This window comes from Corvus kubaryi, unplaced genomic scaffold, assembly GCF_017639235.1.
Source record: "Corvus kubaryi isolate FWS band 111438036 unplaced genomic scaffold, C.kubaryi_AGA036_p1.0 37300, whole genome shotgun sequence".
In the NCBI taxonomy this organism is placed as follows: Eukaryota; Metazoa; Chordata; class Aves; order Passeriformes; family Corvidae; genus Corvus; species Corvus kubaryi.
In genome coordinates, this window is record NW_024581093.1 from 14,778,245 (window position 1) to 14,789,837 (window position 11,593).

The 11,593-nt window shown below is 37.9% G+C and overlaps 1 protein-coding gene across 2 annotated transcripts in view; it reads left to right on the forward strand.

Moving 5' to 3' along the window:
- The first annotated feature begins 11,400 nt into the window (after positions 1-11,400).
- Positions 11,401-11,593, forward strand: part of ZNF507 (zinc finger protein 507) — a 20,848-nt gene continuing 20,655 nt past the window's right edge. For both annotated transcript variants that reach the window (XM_042027607.1, XM_042027608.1), the window contains exon 1: positions 11,401-11,476. The gene's annotated coding sequence lies outside the window, so the exon portion shown is untranslated. The remainder of the gene's footprint in view (positions 11,477-11,593) is intronic.

The following is an 11,593-nucleotide window of genomic DNA, read 5'->3' on the forward strand; positions in this document are numbered from 1 at the left end:
AGTTTATATTATCTGTCATAGAGAAAGTATCTGTACTTGGGTTTTTAAAGTCTTGTAAACTCTGGGCCATGATGTCATCCTTTACCATTCCCACTTGTTAAAAGGTAGACACTTGAATTCATTAAGAAGAATAAATACATCACAAGTAAGTTAATAACACCAACCCAGGTATGTTTAGAAAGTTCTGGATAGCCAAGGATTTTCTCTCCTAAGCAAAATGTTTAACAAGTTCACAGCACTTTTCATATATCCATTTCCAATTTTAACAAAATCCTTTGAAAAAATAAGTATCCAGACAGGCACAAACACAGGATAAGTGTTCAACTTATTTTTTTCTGAGGTATTGTGCCTCTTTCTCTTCCAGACCACAAACCACCTCAAAAGCTGTAATCACCATCATTTTTAACATAAATGTTTAGAACATATCATATTCTAAATGTTTAATATAGTGAAAGTTTCTAATATAGCTAAACTAACAAAATCTCCAGTTTTCAGGGTTATCAAATTAAATCAAGGACCAGTAAGATGGTAGGCAGTGAAAATGCATTCTGTATTCACTGTAGCAAATACCTGGTTTTGCCAACAGCAGAGCAAGTACTCTGTTTTATGTAGAACACGATGCGGTTTGCTTAGCTTGGAATCTGAAATAGAGCAGAAGCTTTCAAAACACAGAGAAGTAGAACTCTAGTGCTCTTTCCCCATAAAGCTGCAGAATGCAGGTCCCTCTCAGCTGTTAAGATTGAAGAATGACTTGGAGTAGAACAATAATGTCGGAAGAACGGTGAAGTGCACACTAGACAGCCATAAGAACTTCATTTGACTTGTATTGGCAATTGATTTAAATGGAATTGCAACTACCCATCAAGGTCAAGAGTGCTTTCTTGACATTAGGGACCTCTGTGTCAACTGTAAATGTACAGTGGTCATCTATTTTTTACAAACATGTTCAAATCATTATAAATCATGTTTTAGAATGATTGTTTTAATGTTCTAGGTAATGGGATTTTGCTGAATGGCAGTATTGCTTGCTGAACAGTTTGCAATTTATTCTTTGCTATACTAATTACTCCACAAAATAATAAAATACCCTTTATCAGATACTACACAGTTTAACCAAAGGGATGGATCATACCAGGTACCCTCCATTTCAGTTTAACAATGGTACTTTTAAGGCAACAATGTTGTGATTTCAGGACAAGGTCTTGCTTAACATTAGTACAGAGCACTAGGCAAATATTACACTAACATTTGAATAAAACCTAAAATATTGGTTCCAAGTCAAAATCTCTGGAATGCCCTGCCACATTTATAGTAGATTGTTCTCCCACTGAAGTTGAGGGTAGTTTATTTGGACTTTGTATACTTAAAAAGAGTCCTCACTGTGACAATTATAATCTTTATATTTCTCCAATGAAATGTGTTTATGGTGCTCTAAAGACAAATAAAAAGCACATCTCCCTTTTGGGATACAGGTAATCAAGGTCCCTGACTGACAGAGATGAGGGGTACCGTCTAAATATCATTTCTATATGGTTCTAAGAAATTACTCATTTCATTTCCAGGTTAACTATGTTCTGCTCATATATATTTTCTGCCTTACTTTTATTTCTGAGGTAAATATATTTTGATGATAAAGAGCCATAAGGTTAAAATCAGAAAGAAAGAAGAAATAGGCTCACAGTGAATTACATTCCTCATAGGAATACTGCTGTTATCTCAGTTACTCTGCTTTTTTGTCACTCACTGCATTCATGTCTTTGAAAATTTTGAAAAATCACAATCCCAGAATGTTGTGGGATCATCTTGTTCCACGCTCTGCCATGGACAGGGATACCTTCCACTATCTCAGATTGCTCCAAGCCCCATCCAACCTGGCCTTGGACACTTCCAGGGATGGGGCAGCCACAGTTTCTCTGGTGCCAGGACCTCACCACCCTGACAGGGAAGAATTTCTTCCTAATATCCAATCTAAACCTACTCTCTGGCAGTTTAAAAGCATTGCCCCTTGTCCTATCACTACCTGCCCTTGTAAAAAGTCTCTCTCCATCTTTTTCAGGCACTGGAATCATAGAAGTTAGTACAAGAAACAGTGAAGTGTGACAAAGAGAAAACGACAGTACAGATCAGAAGACCAGATCTATGTGTTAGAGAATAATAGTATTTGTATTGGCTCCAGCAACCACTGGCACAGCCCAAACAGCATTTCTGTGTTGTAATCTCTGTTGGCTTGTGGTTTATGATTCTCTGTTTTTTAAACTTAATAACACCTTATTCTGGAACTGTAATTCAACTTATATTTTTGTTTACATACTTCTATACTTGTTTATATTTCACACTTCTATTTCTTAGTTGAAGTTGTCAAAAACAAAACAAGTGAATATGAGGTTAAACAGGTTTAAATGTCATATCTTAGCATAAATATAAAACTAAAGACTGAATAAACTCAAACCTTAAAAAAGTTAACCTTATTTGTCATTGAATTACGTTGAATTATTTTAACTATCACATAAGCTATCTATAAGCAGTTATTGGGACTCCTTTAGCATCTGTTACATAAAGGGATTCCTTCACACCAGTTTTTAACTGATTTAAACACACCACTATCACTATTTTTCTGCATTTGTTAGGGAAACTGCTTTTAAGTGTTTCTGCTTCCCCATCATTACACTGGATAACAGAAATCTGATTTGGATTCCAGTGCAGGCCTGGGTGGGTCTTGCAGAGCAGCAGCTCCTGAGCAGCAATGGCCCTACACAGCAGGAGCGCTGGGAGCATCCCAACTCCCCAACTGCCTTCCTAGCCCAAAGCTGGTTTACAAGTTTGTAAATTCCTTTTCTTCCAGTGCCTCCTATTTTGACTAATTACCTAATCATAATTTGGTAACCTTACAGTAATTGACAGCATAGAAATGCAAAATAACCATGGCCTGAAAACTGACGTGAGCAGTGTTATATCACCCAGCATCCTGGCTTTCATACAACTATTTCATTACCTGTAAGCTTCTCAGTAATGAATATGCTATTAAAAGGGGTTTTTTAATTTTCATGTTTCTCATGTTGTAATTCTCCAATAAATTTCCCTGGCTTCTAACATAAATAAGTTTCATTATTCCTCATTATTAAAAGAAACAAACACATTCTCCTTCACTGAAAGGGTGTCATATAATTAGATGACCTTCCCACATAAAATCATGAATGAAAAAAGACCTGACAACTTGCATAAAAATATTTAATCAGACATTAGGATATTAAATATAGTTAGTCAAAACACAAGACATTATTGTACTAACAAATGCTTTCAGAAGCAGTCTTTTACAATACAAGAGATCAAAACAGACTTTAGTTTTACTACATCATTAGCCAAGTCCCAGATTTTCAACAATTTATCACCAATTTCTTCATTTGGTTGCTTTAAACATGCTTTTAAAACATACTTGATAACTAGTAAAAATTGTATACAATGCAAATGACATTTCAGATAAGTTTTATTGACTTAATGCTCTGGTAATAAAATTATAACAATCAGCATTATTTTGATTTATTGCAAATTTTACTTTCACCTTTAACGGACTTGGTGCCTGGCAGAATTGAATGTAATGCTGCTGCCACCTCAAGGTCACTAAAGAAAACTGTGATGGTTCATTTTGGTCTACTCCTATCTAATAAACAGTAGGAAGATTCGGCAACTAAGAATGAAGGGACTCCCTTGTTTTCATAAAGTTGTTCGATGCTCGCGGTGTGCAGATTCCATGTGCATATTTGCAATGAAAAACTGATTTTCTGCCTCTGTTTATATGGAAGTACAGACACAGACAGACAGACACAGGACCTGCAGATCTGCAGGCAAGCACAATGCTGAGGGTGAGAGAAAAAAACCTCTGGATGTCAAGGAATGTTCATAAAGTGAGCCAAAACGTGCAGTTCTAATTTTACACAAACTCCTGAACAATAATTTGACTCAGTAAAACTGCAAAGGAAATTTAAAATTCAGTCCATCACCTTTCCAGGGTTTTTGTTTGTTTGTTGCTTTTTTAAGCTTTCAGATAAAAATCACGATAGGACGAACAACTCCAGTTTGTCACATTTATGTTAGTATCTTAATATAGATTTTGAGGGGACAAGTGCACAGTAAGTTCTGTAGCTCAAATAGGAAAGTTGTGCAAATTTTCTTATTTAAGATTCTGCAGAGCAAATGAGTATTTCAATGAAGAAAATTGGAATCAGGTCTTTGCTATAAAATATCTGCAGTGCTGTGTGTTTGTATGGATGCTCAGAAACTCTCTAAGTTTGTACTCCTAAAAGTTCTACAGGACCATCACAAAAGCCTCACACCACCATGCACATGACAAATATGTGGTCAGTTATAGAAATTTTGCAAAATTTATCATGGTTAGGTTAACATGACTGCTACCCTGAAGTTATCTGAAAAACGTCACACTCCAAAATTACAATCTAGTGCTTAAAACCCACCTCAAGCACCTCTGTGCTTGATTAAACAACTCTAATCCCATTTGGCAAAAAACAGATTGCAATTCAAGTAAAAAAGTCTGCAGGAGATCAGCCCATGGAATTCAAGGAAAGCTGCCAGGACTAGCGAATACCACTCACTGAAGGACAGAAAACTGGTCCATGATTCCCTTTAATGATATGAGAAGTACCCAAAGGCACTTCTTATTTCTTGATTTAAGTTATCCAGTTTCCATGCTGAGCAGGAAGTTTTAATACTTTTATTCTGGCCAACACTGGTAATTGATACTGCAATTAAGTCACTGATATACTAGAGTTTCACACCGGACTGGATTTCCAAATTTTTGGTGCTATTTTATCTTTTGGGAGCTAGTATGTAGTACATACTCTAGAGGTTCTTCCTTGCGCCAGGAATTAGGGTATTTTAGTTCACACTGAGTGATTTAACAAGGAGGAAAAAGTAATGCCTTTTAACTGCAACTGAAAAAAAAAAAAAATCACCAATTAAATCAAATACAGGAATATTAGCTATATTAGAACTCCAGGGAGTCAAATTCTTTTTAGGGGATCTCCTCTTACAGGTGAAGTATTAATTTATGTAATGCAAGATCTGATTCCAGGCTTACTGCAGCTTATCATTCACAAATGAGTTCTCCTGGACATGTAAATACACACCAAGGACAGCCACTGGGGCATTTATGAACGGCAAATGTAACAACTGGGACCAGTATGTACCTGCTCTAACGCAACACTTCACATACAGATAATTCCTCTTAAGAATGCAAAAGGCACTTCTGTATTTTCATTGACTGTAACAAGATAAAAACAGTAGCACTTTGCTGTCACTGCTGTTGGAGTCTTTTGTGCATATGACTCCCCTTGCTACAACTGACAGTAATAAATCACATTCTGCACTCCCTGAGTTGGATTACAGATCTAAAGCACTGTTTGGAGTAAGAGCTGGCAAAAATATCAGTATTTATGCCAAGTAATAGAAAGGGAAAATAATAATGGACATTACGATATAGTACATCATGTGGCAAGGCTCTGGGGACTGCCTTGATATTTTCTGTATAGCTAAATAAGTTTTGTCCCTATTCTAAGTGCAGTTTCCCCATGGCCAATTCAGCAGTAAAATCCCATCCAAAATTTATGATTTTACTAATTTAAAACAGATCTGCCCTCAGTACACGTACACAGACCACACCGTACATTGACCCAGGTGTAAGAAAACTGCCTGGTCTGAGGGCTGTGAGAAGCCCTGAAACTTGAAGACGATGGCAAAACATCTCTTAAGGGTGCAAGTTTATAATTTCCCCCAAAAAAAAGAAAACTATTCCAGTAAGGTCCTTCCTCCCTCACACTCAGCTACAGGTTTATTCTGCTTTCCACTCACTGCAGACCTTCCAACAGGAGACAAATGTGCCCACTGCAGTACTTTGACCAAGTCTATAAAAATCATCTCCTAACACACTAAGAGCAGTTAGGGGTGTGATTTTGGGTGACATTTTAATGTAAGATTTAATATACAATGCAGTTCTAATTATGTTTTGCCAATATCATTGACAGAAATAAGCTTTCACTTACTTCATGAAACCAACAGACAGAGCAATTGTGAAAAGCATTGCTGTGCCAGTGTAACTTCTGTATAAATTAAAAGTTATATAACTTTTGCTGTTGGTATAGCTGTATCAGAAAAATATCCTTATTTACTGCAGAGAACATTTTAGCACCTTGATTTGAGCTGCTGTGAAGCTTTCCATAATGTCTCACTATTTTCAGCTCACCTGGTTGTCTCTTCTGCTCAAGACCAACAAGAAGTGAGAATGTTGAAGATAGTACAATGTTCCACAAAATGGCATGAGGAGAATTTTGGAAAGGAAATATTCTCTTACTCCTGAGAAAAAGTTGTAAATATAAGTGAAGAAGCCGATGAGAAAGAAATATAGAATTTTTTTTTCCGTAAAAAGCAATTCCAAATAAGTGACTTATGGTCAAATAACTAAGGTTCAAGGGAATGAAAGTAAGTTTGCAAATAATAGGACAGACGCTGTTAAATCATCTCTAAATTGCAATTACGTATTTTACGTATACACTTACCTGCACACATAAAATTAGATTTACGTAGAGCTTAGAGGTGGCCCTGAATCACAGGGTTTAAATCTGGAGTCAAGCCTATGTCTACACTCCCATAAAGCTAGGGGAAGCAGAGGATTGAACACAGGGATTTTTGGTCTCATTTCCTGAACAAAATCAAGTAGATGTGATTCTAGGAGACAGAATAAGTCATGTAGGAAAGCACAGGCAAAGTGTTTTCCCTTTAATTCACAGAAAAGTATACCTAAAGTACAGAGTGAAAAAAACCTCATCATTTGATAACGTGTCATGGAAAAATACAAGGTCTAAAGTAATGAGAGATTCACTGATTTGCAGTGTTAGCAGTACTACAATAATTAAAAGACAGATCAAGGGGAAACCAAAGACAAAAAGATAAGTTAAAAATGTCATGGTTATTCTCTGAATATATGACATATATCAGATTCACAGCTTTTTAGCAAATACCAATAATTTAGATTTAGTAAACATATTAGTAACCATCTTCTTAAAAATAGGAGATACATATCTAAATTAAATTAATATAAATCAGCCCCTAGATGTCATTGTTGCAGCTGAAATATCACTTAATACAGAACTTTCCTAATTCTCCAGCAGCAAAGGCTGTGTAAAGTAAAATAAACCATCTAAGTAGTATAAATTCTGCTCAGCTTTAATGCCTCACTGCCAAAGCACAAAGAGCTCTGAGGCTGTTACAAAAAAGATAACTAACTCTTAACTACACAAAAGGGTTGTGCATGAGATTTGGGTTCTGGCAGTGGGGAAGCACAACCACCCCAAAGGACACTGCAATCCAAACCTTATGGCATAAAACATCACACACCCCTGTCCCAAGGGAAGATTCTTCCTAACTCCCAGCAACACTGGCCTCAATACTGAAGCCACTATTTAATATAGTTAATACATCTCTGATTCTGTCTGCAGTTGTATGTGTTCACTCTATAGATACAAAAACTTGGGGTTTAAAATACTGGGTTTTAAATCTTGCAAAGTTTTTTTTCTACAATATCTTGCAGCAATGAGTTCCAGAGGTTAATTACACTTATATTAAAAAAAAAAAAGAAATCTAAAATTTCCTGTACCTGTTTTGAAAGTGCAACCATTCAACTTCACTGAACAACTAATTAATCTAATGGTAGGAGAAGCATATTTAAAGTGCAATTTATTTCCTTTATACGATTTGTTATCCATAGATGTCTATCATGTTCTATTGTATTGCCTAAATGAGGAGACACAGTGTTCATTCTTCCCTGCATAACTTCTCAGTACTTCAAACAGTTCTCAATCCACCTGTAGTATTTTCTCTCAGAATACTATGAAGCTCTAGTTCATTGTCTTGGGGTGACCTTATGATGTGTATCCCATGTCGCTGCCCTATGCCCAGAAATTAACTTTGTGCCTTTCTATGCCTCTAAACTGAGCCTGAGAGGGGGAAGGAAAAAACTGAGCAAAACTTTCTCAAAGCAGTTTGCAGCTTGTTCAAGGTCACACTGAGATAGCAGGTTTTTTTCCCCAGCTGGAGCAGGGGAGCGAGGAAGCACCCGGCTTGCTGCTTTCCAGTCAGCTTTTGGCCAGTGGTTCAGCTTCTTTTTCTCCAGAGAGAGACTGAGAGTTGAATTTTTTTTTCCTTCCCTGGAATTTCGGATTTTCTCCCTTTTCCACTGGACTGCTTCAATATTAGAACACATCAGGAGGACTTTCTGCTGGGCACAGAGGGCCTGGCCCTGGGCCAAGCCCCAGCTCCGAGGAGACCAAAGGGAGGACTCTGACACTTTCCCAGGTTTTTCCTCCACAGCGAGAGATTTTATTATTTAGCCTTATTTTCCTTTTCCCGTCTGTTTGCTAAATAAATAGTTTTTATCTCTTTCACTTTCCTTTGAGGAAAAATTTATTTTTTCCCGAACCTGGTGGGGGAGGGGTGGTTGTGCCTTCTCTCAGAGGATATATTTCTAAATTTGGCCAAACCAGCACATTCATAAATAAATAATACCATATCATTTTTCCTATTCAGTGTTCTTACCACTCTTCTCTCACTCTTTGCATTTTCCTAGATTATGCATCATATTTGCAAACTTCTGTATTTAGAGGCTCAAAATGCCCCCTAAGGCTCCATTTCATAATAAGGGTTCCCACGATGCCAGTCTGATAAATCAAAGTAGCCAATACTTGTACACCTAAGTAAATATGTGCCAATTCTTCTGCCATTTTCTGAGGAACCCAGCATTTCATTTTTTTCATGTGATAGTGATCTGCATTTTATGCACTCTGAACTTTTTTCCCCAGAAATAAGACAGCTGTGAGCAGATACAGACAATATGAAACACATTCTGTCAGCCAAAAACAATTAAAACCACCAAATCTAGGCTTCTGTGTTGTAGTTAGCTTATAAAGATATCAGAAAAATCCCTACTTGCCAATAGTATTGCAATGCTACTGCAAATTTCATCTTTTTAGGGTGGATCTACCTCACAATAAAGGTCAACTTCAGACTATCAAGACCTGAAACTTAGGTGAAATATCAAATAAAAAGTCTACTTCTTCTCATGCCACTCCAAGTGCTCACACAGTACTCATGGCACTGTTCAGCCAGGAAAGGATGAACCAGCCAAAGCCTCCCTTCCAACCCGGGCTCCATGCAAGATTCACTTCTGTTGTACACAGAGCTACAAAACAGTTTATTTAACATCCACTCAATAAAGTCAGAGACTCCAGTTATATAATACATTAAATTAATGTGAAAATTATAAAGCTTTTGGAATGGTTTGGGAACTGCCAGGCATGCAAATGCACAAAACTCATGGGCTGAACTGGATTTTTCATTGAAAATTCTATAACTTATTGCTGGTACAAGACATCAATGAAAACAAGTCTAATTGTTAATTTGATAACTGAAAAGAGTTTGATACTGAGGCCACAAAGAAAAAACAGGCACCATATAGGAAAGTTACTACATGTAGATTTCTGTTACTTTAAAAGGGTACACAAAAGCCTGTGCACAGCTTGCATGGTTTTACTTCAAGATTGCATCTTTGCTGATGTAGCTCGAAATTCACTTCGTGTTTCTAGACTATGTGTTACTCTTTTAAATTAAGCTTATAATGTTTACCATAAAACTCATGCCACCGACATTCTGTACATATTTACAGTACTTAGGAAGCAATTTCGTATAAACTTTTACAAAAACATCAACATTCTGAACATATTATAGTCAATACAAGAGTCTCATCTCTACTGCTCAGGGAGAGGTGCCTTATCCAGATTTCATTTGGTTTCACGTCTCCTTCAACTTGAAAGCAATGAAAATGAAAAATAGGAAAATAGCTTTCTGAATTAAGAAGCCTTTCAACTTAATGTAAAAGTGTAAAATCTAAATCTGTCTTTTTGTACAATCATACCTGCACAGAGAATGAAATCTTCAACTTAGTCCAGGTTTAATTACAACAGAAAAGAATAACAGTGTATGGAGATGATTACTCATTATCAACCCAGTATTTTTAATTCAGACCTATCAGATCCTAGCATATTTTGATTGGAAAAAGGAGGCTGAGAGTCTTGTACTTACAAGAGTAATTCGATTCAGGTAACTCGTTAATTAAACTATGACATATATAGACATGGAAACAAAGCTTTTAAAGGAACAGGGTCCATGAAAAATAATCACTTTTCTATTAAAATCCTCTACTTAATATGGCAGAAAAAGCTGAAACAAGTTGCCATTATTATTACTACTACCTTTGACATTGTGAATGCTATACAGCTAAATTTTTTTTTATTATAATTAAATGAATTTAATAGGTGTTAAGAAGATAGGTTGTATCCTTGCATTTTCCTGACAGCAATTTATTTTTTTAAAACGCCTTATCAAAGCCTTACCAAGTCAGTGATTGTAGGATAGGACCTGAATTGTCTTAAAACTTCACATAATTAAACAGAGCTTCATAATTCCAGGAGTCAAAGAGAAAAAGCAAAATTAGAGATACCTATTGAAATGATGGTCAAATCCATCTCTTGAGTAATACCTGATTTGACAATGTTTCAAAAACATCGTATATTTCAAAAAGATCATACATCTATGAAACCATTTACAATCATTAACAAATCTATCAGCTGTGGGAGGAAGTGACCTTGCAAAAAGTTCCTACAATTTTACCAGATCCGTCCAAATCCAAATCTCCACATCCATACACTTCAAGACCCTTTCTGGAAATGAACATTGGATTTTATTTGCCATCACACAGCCACTTTTGAAGTCACTTTTGAAGCTCATTATTCCCCCGATTTTTCAGTCTCTATGAAATATCTCACAAATTCGCCGCATTCCTGGTACGTAGCTCCCAAGGTTGCCCCTGACATGCAGTGTACGTATAAAACTCTGAATTTCTGCCCACTTAAAACTGCTAAACCTTGACAGCTTTAGACCCAAAATGTGGATGTTTTTGAGTTTTTAACTACTGGTGTTTACCATCGAAAACCGTGCTGAAAGGAAACACCTTCTGGGAGACTACAATCTTTGCAGTGCATCGTGCTGCCAGGCTTGGCCCTGGATATGGGAATATTGAGGGGTTCTGGTCTGACAGAAGCCGGATCCCATAAATAGTGGAGCTGCAGGGGGAGCACCTGGAGACTCTGACTGAAGTCCCAGCTGCATGGGACCATCCTGAGCGGCTCTGGGCCACAGCAGGGCTGTGCCATTCCCCAGTGCCGCACACTCCGGCACTGTGCCCGGGCCGTCCCGGCCCCGCCGCGCCCCGGCAGCGTCACTGCCCGTCTCCATGGCAACGGGAGGCGGCGCTGACGCGGCGGCGGCGCCCCCCCCCCCCGCTGGTCACCTGACCCGAGCCCGCGGGACACGTGACAGGGGCTCCATCGTCGCCATCTTGAAGCGGTGGCCGGAGGTGAGGATAAACGGGCTTTTTCTCCGTTATTCCCGGCAAAGAGCCGGGCGGGACGGCCCGGGGCCAGCGGGCGGCAGCGACGGCGGCGGGCGGGCGGCCGGGTGCCAGGCAGGGCGC